At 40.3% G+C, this 14,306-nt stretch overlaps 1 pseudogene; it reads left to right on the top strand.

Moving 5' to 3' along the window:
* The first annotated feature begins 7,826 nt into the window (after window positions 1-7,826).
* Window positions 7,827-12,963, top strand: LOC145498596 (uncharacterized; annotated as a pseudogene).
* Window positions 12,964-14,306: the final 1,343 nt, after the last annotated feature.

Genomic DNA, 14,306 nt, shown 5'->3' on the forward strand with positions numbered 1-14,306 from the left:
ATCGGCTTTTCCCAGTTACGTGACATTACAATTGAGCAAAGAGTATTCTATTCACCTGCCCCGAGTCTTGATATCGCGGTCTTGAATGAACCGCCCATTCTGGCGTCACCGTCAGACAGATCCTTAACCAACAAATTCTCGACTGGGATTGGCTGTTGATGAGAAAGGGTCATGTTAACAAACAAGTTAGCGAAACGAACGAGTAACCAGCAAAATGTCTTTCCTCAAAACACGCAAGCAATTCTTGGATTATCTTAGACTGCGAGCAGTCTCTCTTTTTTTGCTAAAAAATCCGCGGGAAGAACGGAAAGAAGAACGTACCACACAAGCAAAGCGGTGTGTTGTGAGCCTGCGAGCGATATGCGAAGCCGTGACCCGCAAGTAGTGCGTCGCGTCTTCCGACGTCCGCGCTACTCTCGGCTGGTGGCTTCGTCACTTGCCGCTCGCATGTCACGCCCCCAGTCACATTCGCAGTCACGCTCGCACACTCACTTGTACGGTGTTCTTCCCCACGGATTTTCTAGCAAAAGAGAGACTGTTCGCAGTGTAGGATTCTCTCACAGCACGTTTACTAATTTTAAATTCGGAAGTAAATCTAGATAAAACACGAGGCATGCAATTTCTTCGTTCCCTGGGAGGCACGTGAAAACTCGAGACGCTAGAGTCGCTAGACGGGATAAAACAGATAAAACCGTCTGCTACGAAGGAAGTCAGGCAACGCACCATCCTAACAAAACTGACCTTTAAAGACACAAATAACGGCTTCGAAGATGACTGTTACATGTACTGCGTTCGAAAACGGCGAAGAAAATCGGCCTCAAGGGAAGTCAAAATAAATAAGCTAAACAAAATTGAAAAGGACAATTCTGATTGGTTCTCTAAGAGGTCCGATTTTTGTAATATGAACCACTTAGATGTTTCGGTCGCGAATTGCTTTTTCAGGACACTGCAAAAAAGGAAATAATTGGTGAGAGTAGACATCGTTTTCTCTTCATATTTTGCGGACAATTTGAGTTTAACGTCCAAGAAGCGACCAGAAAAACGTAAATAAATGTATATTTACAGCAGTATTTTGAGAGCCATTATAATAAATAATTAATTGCGCAGGCTTGTTTGGTCCGTATTTTGGAAAATTGGTCTCGTTTTTTCTGTAGCAAGTCTATGGATGGAGCAGGAAAAAGAACTCGACCAACATTTCTCCCGGGAAAACGGACCTCACGCTAGTTAGTAACATAAATAAAACAGTTTTCACTTGTGTCGAAAAGTAATTGGTTTTGGATTTCTACGCTACATGATTGGCTTAAAAAAAACTCCCGCCACTTTTTCATCCAATCAGAAGTAAAAACAAAACCATTCGTGCCTCGCACGTTTTCCCGCGCTTTGTGTAAGTTACACGTATTTACTTCGAGTTTTGATTGGTTCATTAGACTGTCTGTGTTCTGTGATTTGCCAGAGTGATTACAGTACTTTGGTTTTGGTTTTACGACACTCATTGAAAACCGCTTTGTATTTGAATGCAGCCAGTGAGTTAATAGTATCTAACTGACCCGAGTAAAGACTTGACAACTTGCTCTGTCTTGTCTTGCGACTGGACGAGTAAGAAGAAAAACTATCTCGGACAAAAACACATGGAGTGTCTGTTTCACAAAGAGAGAACTACAACCATTAGTATAACAAAGAGGGAGAGAGATATACAAAACACCCCAAAATGTTAGGCAAGGCTAAGCAATCTTTAATTTCTTCAGTTCTCACCGTTCCATGTTTTCTCAGTGTTCCGTTACATAAAAGCATTTTGGACTTGAATACGTGAGGACACATCTGAAATAAACAATATAAAAATGCGGGTTACTTTAGTGAGATGAAAGTATTTTACAGAAGAGAACACATATAACACATGCAGTACGCCACAACAATCAGAGCAAAGACGACCAATCGGGTGCGCGATAAAATAGCACGAAGCTCACTTGTTTTTACTTGGCGTCAGTTGCATGTTTTCCCCTACACAGTAATCATTACTTGTTTTTCCGGCGCTTGACCTCGGATGCATGTTTCCTGCACTCAGTATTTTTTTTTTTTTCGCTTTTTATTTCCATTCAACGGTTCACATCAATTTGTTAATTTTTGGCTATTAAGTTTACATCAGTAGCTTACGCTATACTACAAGTGACAACAAGGAAAAATACACAAGCAAAAAGACAACAAGGACAAACGACACAACAACAAAAATAAAACAATGAATAAGTTCGCGATTACAAAGAACGAATCAAGCCAAAGTGTTTCTTTGGTTACTTACGTATTTAATATATCTACATATTGATTTGATTTCTGGCCAAGGCCAAATATCCATTTCTCTTCAAAATAATCCTTCTTATCTATTTTACGTTCAGTTTCATATTTTTGGCTGTTTTGTTTTGATAATCTTTAATTTTAGGATTTATTATCCAACTGCAGCGAATATCGTCCAAATATCGCGCGAAACGAGTACAAATATTTAACAATCGTTCACCGAAGGGGAGGTGAATAGTACTTGCTAATCACCCTCGAATTAACCAATCAGAGCGCGCGAATGTGTGGTACATAGCGATATTGTACAGTTATTTGTACAGTAGAAAACCTGTTTGCCGGACAGGTAGGCGCGCGCATGCAAACCTGTCACACTCTCCCTCTTTCACTGATAAATTTGTTGACTACAGCTGTTGGAAAATAAATCACTTATTAGCTGTTTTGGTGTGTAGTATCACTGTATATTTTTACTCGTTGTTTGTATTTTGACTCGCCCTACGGACTCGTCAAAATACGGCACAACTCGTAAAAATATACAGCGATACTACCCACCAAAACATCTAATAAGATATATGTATTTGATTTCTCCTGCAGTCCCACAAAAAAAGCTTACCAACAATAATAAAGTACTTTAGTAATTTAGTTGAAGGGCATTGCTTAGATATTATACCAAATATAACATTCTGCAAAGAAAGACGAACCTGTTGATTTGATAAAAGGCAAGATACGATTCAAAATCGTTCCAAAATTGCCTTAAGTAAGGGCATTGGTAAAGGATATGGTACAAAGTTTCTGGTTCTGCCCCACAAAAACTACATACATCGTCTGTTCTGTAACCAATTTTCAACGATTTTTTATTTGTGTAGAGTATATTGCTAAGCACTTTATACTGGGAAGCCTTAACATAAGATTTGAGCGCAAACAGAATGAGGTCACAGAAAAAATTCTCTGAAATGATCATCCGAAAGGTTGAAATCGCTTTTCCATTTATGGATAATGTTAGGAGGCTTTGCTATTTCCGTTACAAGTAGTGAATAATAATCATTCGATTTCTTTTTCTTCACATCAAAAACGTTGTTGTGAATCAGAAATGAAGGAGACGTTAATGGCGCGGATGTATAACCGCGCTCAGTATTGATTACTTGTTTTCCCGCGCTTAGCAGCGATTTCATGTTTTCCCGTTCTCAGTATTGACTTCTTGTTTTCCAGCGCTTGGCGCCGGTTGCATGTTTTCTCGCATTCAGTATTATTTTCCCGCGCTTGGCACCGGTTTCATGTTTTCCCGTTCTAATTATTGACTTCTTATTTTCCCGCGCTTGGCGCCGGTTGCATGTTTTCCCGCACTCGGTGTTGACCTCTTGTTTTCTAGCGCTCGGCGCCGGTTGCATGTTTTCCACTCTTATTATTGATAGCTTGTTTTTCCCGCGCTTGGCACTGGTTGCATTTTTTCCCGCGCTCAGTAATAATCACTTGTTTTTTTTTCTCACGCTTGACCTCAGATTCATGTTTCCCGCGCTCAGTAATTATTGCAGTCTACTTTAGTGTTTAGGTAGTTGTTGGTTGGATATTTACTTAACAAGACGACGAGCCAATGGAACGACGAAGCAACATCCTCTTACGGAACGACGAAACAACACTCAGGACGAAGAAACTGTTTACAGTACGAACATAAACAAAGTACAGTACTCGAGGAGCAAGTCACGCAACTGGAATAGTACATCACTCACGAGGTGCGCAATAGCACACGAGCATTACGTCATTCAAGATGGCGCAGAAATGGTAGATGACTGATTGAAAAGAATTCGCAGAACTTTCGCTTTGGTTACACAGGACGCTCAATAAGTCACAGGAACTTCCAAAGATTAGGTAGCGTTCTCCTAAGGTCGAATACAATAAAAGAAAAATGAAACAAATTTTCCCTTTATATTGTTTCTAAATACTTGTTTTGTTTGGTCAATTATATTATGAATGCGTATTTGTTTCGAGTGGCCGTATTAACGGGATAAAATTATAAAGAATTATACAGGTTGGGATTTCAAAATTTGGCAGTTGGCCGCATTAACAGGGTTTTCTTGTAAGAAAATATATGGGTGTTTCGCGTGGACAAAAACAATTGGCTGTAATAACGAGGTGACCGTAAGGCGGGGATCCGTTGTAGTGATTAGGTCAATCAGGAGAGCGCGATCTATTTGCTCAAGAGATATAGATTTTTTGTAAAAGGACAAATGTGGAAGTTAATAGAGCAAGAAAAGGATACCCTACGTCGCACGCGCTACATACCGCCGGTATTGTTACAGGGTTAGATTTTGTCTACAACGCGGGCTAGAAAAAGACCCGAGGGGACTTCTATTTAAAAAGGACGAGATTTTTTTTGTATTTTATTTAAAAAAGGACGGGGTTGCTCGTCAGAAAATTTGAAAAGACCCCCTCAGAGAGGTACCAATTCTAAAACAATCCATCTCCTGTCACGTTTTTTTTTTTTTGTTTTTTGTTTTTTTGGCGCAATACCCCAAAAGTACCACAAAAGCTCCTGCTTTGGACCTTTCGAGGCTGAACACCCCAAGAGGTACCAAAACTGCTTTTTAGCCCCTAAAAGGTACGACAAGCACCCCCCGTCCTTTTGATAGAGAGGTCTCACCGGGAGCGGGGCTCCCATATAAAATGGACGGGGGTGCCTGGTGCTTGTCTTTTTCTAGTCTGCGTTGCAGACGAAATCTAACCCTGTTGCAATACCGGCGGTATGTAGCGCGCGCGACGTAGGAAATTTGGAAAAGAACCTCTGAGAAGTACCAAGGTCCTGTTTTGTGGGCGTGGTTTGAATTTGAGGTACCAATCCTCCTGTCATATTTTTTTCGGCGCAATGCCCTAAAAGGCACCGCAAGAGCTCACTCTGTTGATCTTACTGAACATCTTAAGAAGTAACAAAACCGCTTTGTTGACCCCTAAAAGGTTTTCCGATTGGAGAAGAATGTGTCACGTGTCTTGGGTCAAAACTCACCAACTCCCTAGAGAAACAATAACTTTCGACTCGCACGTGATCAGGCGTGCTCCTTGAAACCGCGGCGAATCTGTGAGCCAGCCGGCGTCAAGCAAACGATCATTTCTTCGCAGTTTTTTCTATTTTTGAGTTGGGAGGTATAACAAAACACTTAATGACTGGTCCCGCGGGAAACGGTGAGTTTTGTTTCCCCTCGACCTCGACCTCCACTCGGCTTCGCCTCGGCCGAATATTGAGGGTCTCAAGGAAACAAAACTCATTATTTCCCTTGGGACCAGTCATTAAGTGCTTATTGACGCCTAAATTGATGACGTCACAAGTGGTACATAGTGCATGATCCCTCAGGGTACGAAAACGTACAATTGCCAATTAAAGGGTTAAAATTAACATTCTCTTCTAGAGGAATTGTTTTGGTGTTATTTATCTAAACGTTTCAGCTGACTTTTGCGTTCTCAACAGATCGACAACAACTATCATTTGGATAGCACAAATATGCCTTTGGAGAACGCTTATATCTAAGTCACTACTTTTCATAAACACAATTTTTATGTCGTTCACCTATTTATTATTATGCAGCATTATAGATATTAGCCTTACTGCTTCCATTATGTGAAGTTTGATGACTCCGCATTTTCCGGTCGGTACCGCTCGTCAATTATATTCTCGGATGTGTTAGGCGTTTGTCATGTCACGGGATTAAATTCCCAGAAAGATACTGACTAGAAAAGTTATTCAGCAGGAATAATTCAACATAAATTGTTTCATTTTACCAAAATTGTACACAGAATTCGTTTCTTCAAGAAATATCATCGAAATATCCAGAATGCTGAAGGTAAGTGAAAAAGTTCTAACTTGTTGTTTACAAGGTACTCGAAGCGGAACCACAGACTACATGTAGTTTTTCGCTCGCTCAATTCAGTGGCTAAAACCTATTGGAATATAAGCTTTCTCTCTTCGAAGAGTTCAATCTGATCACACAACATGAAAAGTTCGATTTAATCGAGTCTCTATACCGAGCAATTTTAATCGCTAAATCATTCGATTTTGCTCCGCTTGATAACAGCAGAATAACAGAACTCGCTCGCTTTATTTCAAGTTCCTGGAATACAATCGAAATAAGAACTAACAGTTTTTAGTATAAATCTACTTGCGTTCTATCACAAATGCCGTTCTCTTATTGGCTACCCTACTCACTATCTGTTATGTGTTAGATTGTGAGTAGCCTAGCAGTGTGCGATTGTTAACAAAATGGCGGCCGCATCTTTGCGTTTTCGAAGTGTCTGTGGAAAGAATTTAGATAAGTTTTAAAAAAGTAGCAGATTTATACTAAAACAATGAGATTACTTGCTCTCGATTTCTATGTGTGATGGCTAACTTGGGCTGTGCCCTCGTCAGCTATCACGCGATAGAAATCACAAATTCATATATGCTCTAATTGTTAAATACCATAAGCATTGATGGATGACAACGCCCGCAAGACAGTGTTGCGAAACTGAGCAAAGACAATCTGCTGCATTAAAATCGATCCATTATCTTCTGCAATAATGTTAAGAAGTCTAAGCTCGTTTTGATGCTTTTTATTTTGAGTTATCTGCAACTAACGCGATAGAAAACCAACGATTTTAGATGTCTTTGTTATGTATTAAGTTATGACAGTTGCAGGTATTTCGAAACGCCATTAATTAAGGGTACTGTATTGTAATTGTGTTACATGATAAAAGACAGAGCTTAGTCTATTTTACTGGGAAAAGTACATCAAGAACAAGAAAAATTTTGCCAGGACTGCAAAACAATTTTTAGAAATTTGTATACAACTAAGAACTTTTGAAGTCCTACATGTATTTAGCCTGGGGCCCCACACTGATTTAAATCTTTTCTTATGAAAACAGCATTCAAGCAATTGTGGTCACACTTTGTGATTTTTCCAAAGGAACCATCCATCCATGATTTTAAAGGGCATTTTACCCGAGTTTAATTTTTTATAAGCTTAAGAAAGAATCCACCACAAGTTCGAGTAACAAGCAGACAAAAACTTTGTACCGAGATTATTTACATTGTTATTGCAAACTGTGCCATCTTCTCAAAAGAAATCATTTCTACTAATTAATCAACACCAAATGTCGAAAACAAATTTTAAAGTTCATAAAAAATTACTTTGAAAACTACTGTTCAAATGAAACTGATGATGAGATTTTACCTGTGTTTGCACAATTTCTCTGAACTTTGAAATTTATTTTCTCGAGTTCACATCGGAAATTGTATTTGGTGTTATCTCAGACAACTGTTTACATCTTTAGCTTTTAGAAAATGCAAAAAGGACTGTAACATACTTCAAGTTACTATGGTAAAGGTTTTTTCCATTGAAAACGGAAATTGCTCGATTTCCTATCGGATATCGTCTTAATTTTTCGATTTTTCAATCGCCACCGAGGCCACCTTTCACTAATAACTGTTCTCTGTTGTTCTTTTAACAGGGACAGTATTGTCGTCCTGGCAATATAAACAGTTCTCACTGGAATTAGTTTATTATATATTGCTATCAGTAATGGCTCTACAGCCGTTTACGAACGAACAGTTAAACTATTTCAAGTTTGCTTTTGTTGTCCTGAATGAGTTCCCCAAGGTGCTACGCCAGGCCTTTAAACACATGTGGGACAATACCTTTGCACATCTCCCTGGTTACCAGGCCTGGGATGACTCCATTGCTGTGCGAAACATGTTCCATGCTACCGAGGGTGGTAAGACCAAAGTACCCACACACCTCTCCTATAAGGAATGGGATTGTACCGCCTTGGTCCAGGCCACACTCTTTGCGAAGTCCTTCGCTCTACCAGACACAACAGGTCATTACAGGACACTCAGTGATTTGTACTTGAAGCACCGTAAACCGCCTCATGGAACCTTGCATTCTTCCGTGGTCAGCCCGGGCGGAAATAATGCTGAAACGTTTGCAATGGCGATTGATCAGCTGCGACTCCTAAGAAATGCATTTTGTCACTCATTCAGCTCCGAGATTGACAAAAAGACATTTGATCGATACATCCGGCACACCAAAGACGCCATCAAAGCTCTTGGATTCACGACTGACCCTATTGATGCCGTCGGAAGTTTGACCGAGTCGGACTTTCCCACCGAAAAAGTTTGCAAGTTAAAAAATGACATCACAAAGGAGTTGCTAACAGAAATCACATTTCTCAAGGAAAATGTGGAGAATGAACTAATGGGTGTGAGGTCAGATCTTGCCCAGTCGAGGCAGGAACGACAAGAAGACTCTTTAGAGCTGAGAAAGACCATTGAAAAGGCAACTGCTAACCAAGAAAAGGCGAGTGAGAGAATTGCCGAGATTAAAGAGTTTCTCAAGACTGAGCGACCAGGTAAATAAGCAGCACTCCTGCGTTTTTATTTCAAGTTATACTCCTTTGATAAACTTCGATAGGTGCCTACCATAGAAGAGGACTTGTAAGATAGAGCCGCCCAAAAATAGAAGTCTACCCATTTCCCCGTTTCGGTGAGTAATCATCGACTACCGAATGTATAAAAGAAAGAATTTCTCGTAATCTAGTGGTGAAACTAAACTTATAATGTCTCAGCCGTCTATAGGGTCAGCGGAAAAGAAACTTCAACGCAAAAGTGACTTCTCAACTGTGCATTGCTCGCATTATGAAACGTCTGAACAGGAATGCCCCGATTAATAAAAAGAGCACTAACCCTAGTCAGACAGGGTTTTTATCGTCTCCCGGGACCGAGAGGGAGGGGTGGTTGAGCCCTTTCTCTGTAACATTAGAGCTACCACACTGAAACTTGAGGATTTATAGCTCGTTCAAGCTATTTCCTTTGAAGTCCACGACATGGGACTATGACGTCATTTGACATAGAGATGGCATCATTATTTCTGAACAGACGCCACGTTGGATTTTCTGATGTTTTTTTAAAAGCTTTACGAAACCATTGAAACTGGAACAATCTAGTACAAAAAATGTTACAAATTATTTTCATTTGAAGTAGGAAAATTCAAGCACCAAGATCCTTGAGCGATAATAACTCATACCAATTTGTTCCCAAATAGATTTTACGAGTTCGTTACTTCATTGCTTTTAAAGTTACAGGCAGTCAAAGCTGGTGACGCTCTCAAAAGTCCCCTCTCTCCACGGTTTGAAAAGGGTTAGGCTTGTCCAGGATTACCGACAACTTTGAATTGTTTCATAAAATACGAACATTGACACGCGTGAGACATTTGTTGTCTCTTTCATAACAACTGGAGGGAAAAAAAATTCACTTTAAACTAAGACAATAAAAGAAATGCTTTTTTTCTAATCCCACACTAGCGATAATTAGCTTTGGAAAAACTTGGGCCATCCATTCGTTCGTTCGTTGGTTTATTTAATTGTTATTTGTTGGTTAATTGATTTACAGGAACTAAAACATTTCTACCGAGATCAAATCTTCCTCCAAAGGCGCCCCATTTCATTGGCCGTGAGGAAGAATGTGACGAAATTGTTGGTCACATGACTTCCGAATCTACCCGACTAGTCACCGTCTGGGGTTCGCCAGGGTTCGGGAAAACGTCTGTTGCCATCGCCGTGGGTCATCATCTTCAAGCCCGTGAGTTGCCTGTCCTCTTTCTCTCATTACGTGGGCTTAAGTCAAAAAGCGAGTTAACGTCCAAATTTCTTAGTCTGTCCCGACAGGCTGGGACACTTGAAAGTGATAAGTTGCAGGATTTATCAGCCGATGACGAGCTCTGCTTAATTTTTGACAGACTATCGGATCACTGCATTATAATCCTGGATAATGCCGATGACCTGTTTGAATGTGGTGTGCCAAACGTAAAGGAGGAGGTTTTTAACCTCATAGGAGAAATCCTCAATCGCAGTGACAAGGTTCACTTTCTTTTAACCACAAGAGAGTCGTTGTCCTTTTTGAATTTACATTTTCAGGGACACAAGTCTGTCAGAATAAGAGAGCTAGACAAGTTGTCATGTCAAACCCTAGCTCGAAAATTTCTCCCAGAGGCGAGCTCTTCTGATTTGAACAAAGTTTCGCAAATCTGTGGGCAAGTTCCCTTAGCCATAAAATTACTGTGTTCCTCCATTTCTGAAGATTTTACTCCGTCAAGTCAGTATCTTGAATCCATAGAGTCTACAGAAAACATTGTAGAAATGTTGGACAACCCAGATTATCCAAGCAATTCGAGATTGAGATCTCTTTTCGAGTCGTCTTTCCAGAGACTCTATACACAAGACCAAGAGGCACTGGTATCTTTGTGTATTCTTCCTGCGCATTTTGATTTAAAGATTTCCGCAGCTGTTTTGGGGATAACCAGAACAACCGAGGCAGAGAAGGTGTTGCGAAGACTTCAGAGAAAATCTCTCATTGATTGTTCTTCAGAGTTTAGCAAATTCTCTATGCATAAACTAATTCAGTCGTTTGCAAGAGAAAAGGGCGAAGCTGATATGAAAGAAACAGTTCTCATCTCAAAATCTCGTTTTTATGCATTTTACATTGCCCAGTTTGAGAAACTTAATAAGAATTTCCTTTCTGGCCGTTCCATGTCTGCATTCATTGAGTTCTATGAAGACGAAGAAAACATTGTTCGAAGTCTAATTGATGGTTGTTTTGATTCAAAGACAGCCGACAGAGTTTTCGATGTTTTGGCGAAAGCAGAGTTGTTTCTCGACACTCTCCTTTGGAAGGAGGGATCTACGTTTTACAAAATTTTCGATTCAGCAATAATGGCGGCTAATCAGACAGGGGAAAATGTTTTCTACCGGCGCCTGCTTAATTCCAAGGCATTTGGTCAGGTGACCTGGGGCGCAAATGGAAACACAAAGAAGTTGCTCTCCGAGTCCAAGGCTGTTCTAGTGCCAACTTCCTTCCATTGTGACGGAGAAAAAGGAAAACACTTGTGCTACTATGGACTTCACCAGCTTGTTATCGGAAAGACAGAGGATGGAGTGAAAGTTTTAGAAGAAGCACTTTCTTTCATGAACACAAGTCCGGAGCACACCATTTTGAGGCTTATTATTTTTCAAATTTTTGCAATCTATTACCAAAGCAAAAATGATTCAGTGAGCTCATCCAACTTTTATCTAAAAGCACTAAAGGAATGCAGAGATGCCAGCGACACTTGTTTACTGGTGATACCTATGCCAGAGCCAGCAATAAAGAAAGTTGGTGAACACTGCATCATTCCGACAAACATAGCAAATCCTTCGGTAAGCCAACCTCTGAAAGTTAAAGTTATCCTTCTTGTGAGCAAAGCAGTAAAAAGCTTCTCTACCTCAGACACCAATCAAATGTTTGGCAACTTCTTGCTTACCATCCTAAGCGACTGTGAATCAGCACTCAATACAGCTGAAACTGGTTGGTTCAACTTTCATCGCACTGTTGTCGGTATGCTAGAGTCACTTGGAAGAGAAAAAGACGCTTTAACGCTTACAGAGAAAAAGATAAGCTTTCACCAAAAAGCACTGCAACAAAGCGATAATAGGAAAGACAAGAACGGCGAAAGTCAAGAACAGCACAAGGAGGCGCTAGCCAAGAACTATTATGACCTCGGCAACATTCAATACCGCAGAGGTAACTACACAGAAGCTATTACGTCTCACACACGTGCACTTGATATGAGAATTAAACTGTTTGGTGAAGAACATCCCCAGACCGCTGACAGCTACCATCAAGTAGGAGTTACACAGCATTCCCTGAGTGATTACACCACCGCTCTTGAGTCAGCCAAGCGTGCTCTTGATATCACAATTAAATTGTTTGGTGTAGAACATCCCAAGACCGCTGACAACTACTTTGAAGTAGGGGTTACACAGTACTCCCTGAGTGATTACACCGCCGCTCTCGAGTCAGCCAAGCGTGCTCTTAATATCAGAATTAAATTGTTTGGTAAAGCACATCCCAATACCGCTGACAGCTACCATTTAGTAGGAGTTACACAGCATTCCCTGAGTGATTACACCGCCGCCCTTGAGTCAAACAAGCGTGCTCTTGATATCAGAATTAAATTGTTTGGTAAAGAACATTCCAAGACCGCTGACAGCTACCATTCAGTAGGAGTTACACAACATTCCCTGAGTGATTACACCGCCGCCCTTGAGTCAAAGAAGCGTGCTCTTGATATCATAATGAAATTGTTTGGTGAAGAACATTCCAAGACCGCTGACAGCTACTATGAAGTAGGAGTTACGCAGCATTCCCTGAGTGATTACACCGCCGCTCTTGAGTCAGCCAAGCGTGCTCTTGATATTAGAATCAAATTGTTTGGTGAAGCACATCTCAAGACCGCTGACAGCTACCATTTAGTAGGGACTACACAACATTCTCTAAGTGATTACACCGCCGCTCTTGAGTCAGCCAAGCGTGCTCTTGATATCAGAATTAAATTGTTTGGTGAAGCACATCTCAAGACCGCTGACAGCTACCATTTAGTAGGGACTACACAACATTCTCTAAGTGATTACACCGCCGCTCTTGAGTCAGCCAAGCGTGCTCTTGATATCAGAATTAAATTGTTTGGTGAAGCACATCTCAAGACCGCTGACAGCTACCATTTAGTAGGGGTTACATAACATTCTCTAAGTGATTACACCGCCGCTCTTGAGTCAGCCAAGCGTGCTCTTGATATCAGAATTAAATTATTTGGTGAAGAACATCTAATGACCGCTGACAGTTAGAGATCAGTATGGTACTTCATGTTTGTTACTATTTCTCTCAAACATCCCTGATTAAGGATGTAACTGTTTTTTTTTTTTTGTTTTTTTTTTTTTTTTCCTAGCCTACAGAGCAGCTGTTTTCTGCGTGCACGGTGTACTCGCGAGGTATCGGTAGTGACTTGCGATCGAGTAGATTAGCCGCCATGTTGGCTTAGGAATAGTGGGCGGTGAAGAAGAAGGGAAAATTCTTCTTCTTCTTCCCCTCCCCCTTATTCCAGCTTTTACCCCTCTTGTGGCCTAACCCTAACTACCAGGACACCTTTTTGTCACTATCCAAACCTCTTCGGGATTGAATCGAAGATGGTGGTCGCTGGATGAAAATGCGCCTGTTCACGCTAACACTATATATAGGAATCCTGTATATTGAATTTATCGGTCATTTATTCATTTTCATTCATTCTGTTCATTTGCCTTTTTTTACTTAATGTACAGTATTTATAAATATTTTAATCTGACGTGAGGTGACCTCTAGAAACCATCAGGCTTTTAGTTGAGGCCACCTCGTACGTAACATTTCGGTTACATAAATAATGCAACAGTGTGCGGCTTTGCCAGTTCAGTAATTATTTTACTAAAACTCCAGCAGTTTTTTCTTAAAATTGGGAAAACTTGACAATGAAGTGATTGTAACAGGAAGGGAATTCCAGATCTTTGGACCTTGGTAAAGAATTGCAATTTTTTTTTAGATTAGTCCGGCAATGATGCACGCGATAATTATTGGGGCGTCGTCATCGCCAGATATTGCGGATAGTTACAGCAAATAACATTTTCCTACTTTTAAGACTCGAAAATATGCCTTTGGAACCTCAAACGTAAAAATCATTTAGATATTAGGCCGTTAGATCCGAAGCCTATAGGCTTGTATTAAGATTGAGTCTTAAGTTCTAAATCTTCATTGAGAGTTCTTTTGTACTGTATACGAATTGCAATTTGTTCAAAAGCTTGTAAGGCCTACTCGACGACTGCAGAATTTGTTGTTATTCCAGTTCGCTATCGTGTTTTGGGTCGTTAACGTTAGATGTTTACCTTGTGTCTTCTAGGGTTAGCTAGAAACTTCTTATAAACACAAAGTCCTCTAAATATATAAGCCTGACTAGTTAGGTAACGGTAAATTCCTTCTGATGAAAAGCACTCCGTCTTTTTGTCTAGTCAACAAAGACAAAGAAATGATTAATCAGGAGAAAATTGACGAGAATTTTCAGAAGCCAGAAAAGTTTTTAATGAGAAAATTATACCCAGAACTTATTCAAAACGGTCTTTTCTTAGTCTACAGAAGAAATATAATAGGAACACGAAAAAAACTC

Source organism: Orbicella franksi, chromosome 9 (genome assembly GCF_964199315.1).
Source record: "Orbicella franksi chromosome 9, jaOrbFran1.1, whole genome shotgun sequence".
NCBI classification, from domain to species: domain Eukaryota; kingdom Metazoa; phylum Cnidaria; class Anthozoa; order Scleractinia; family Merulinidae; genus Orbicella; species Orbicella franksi.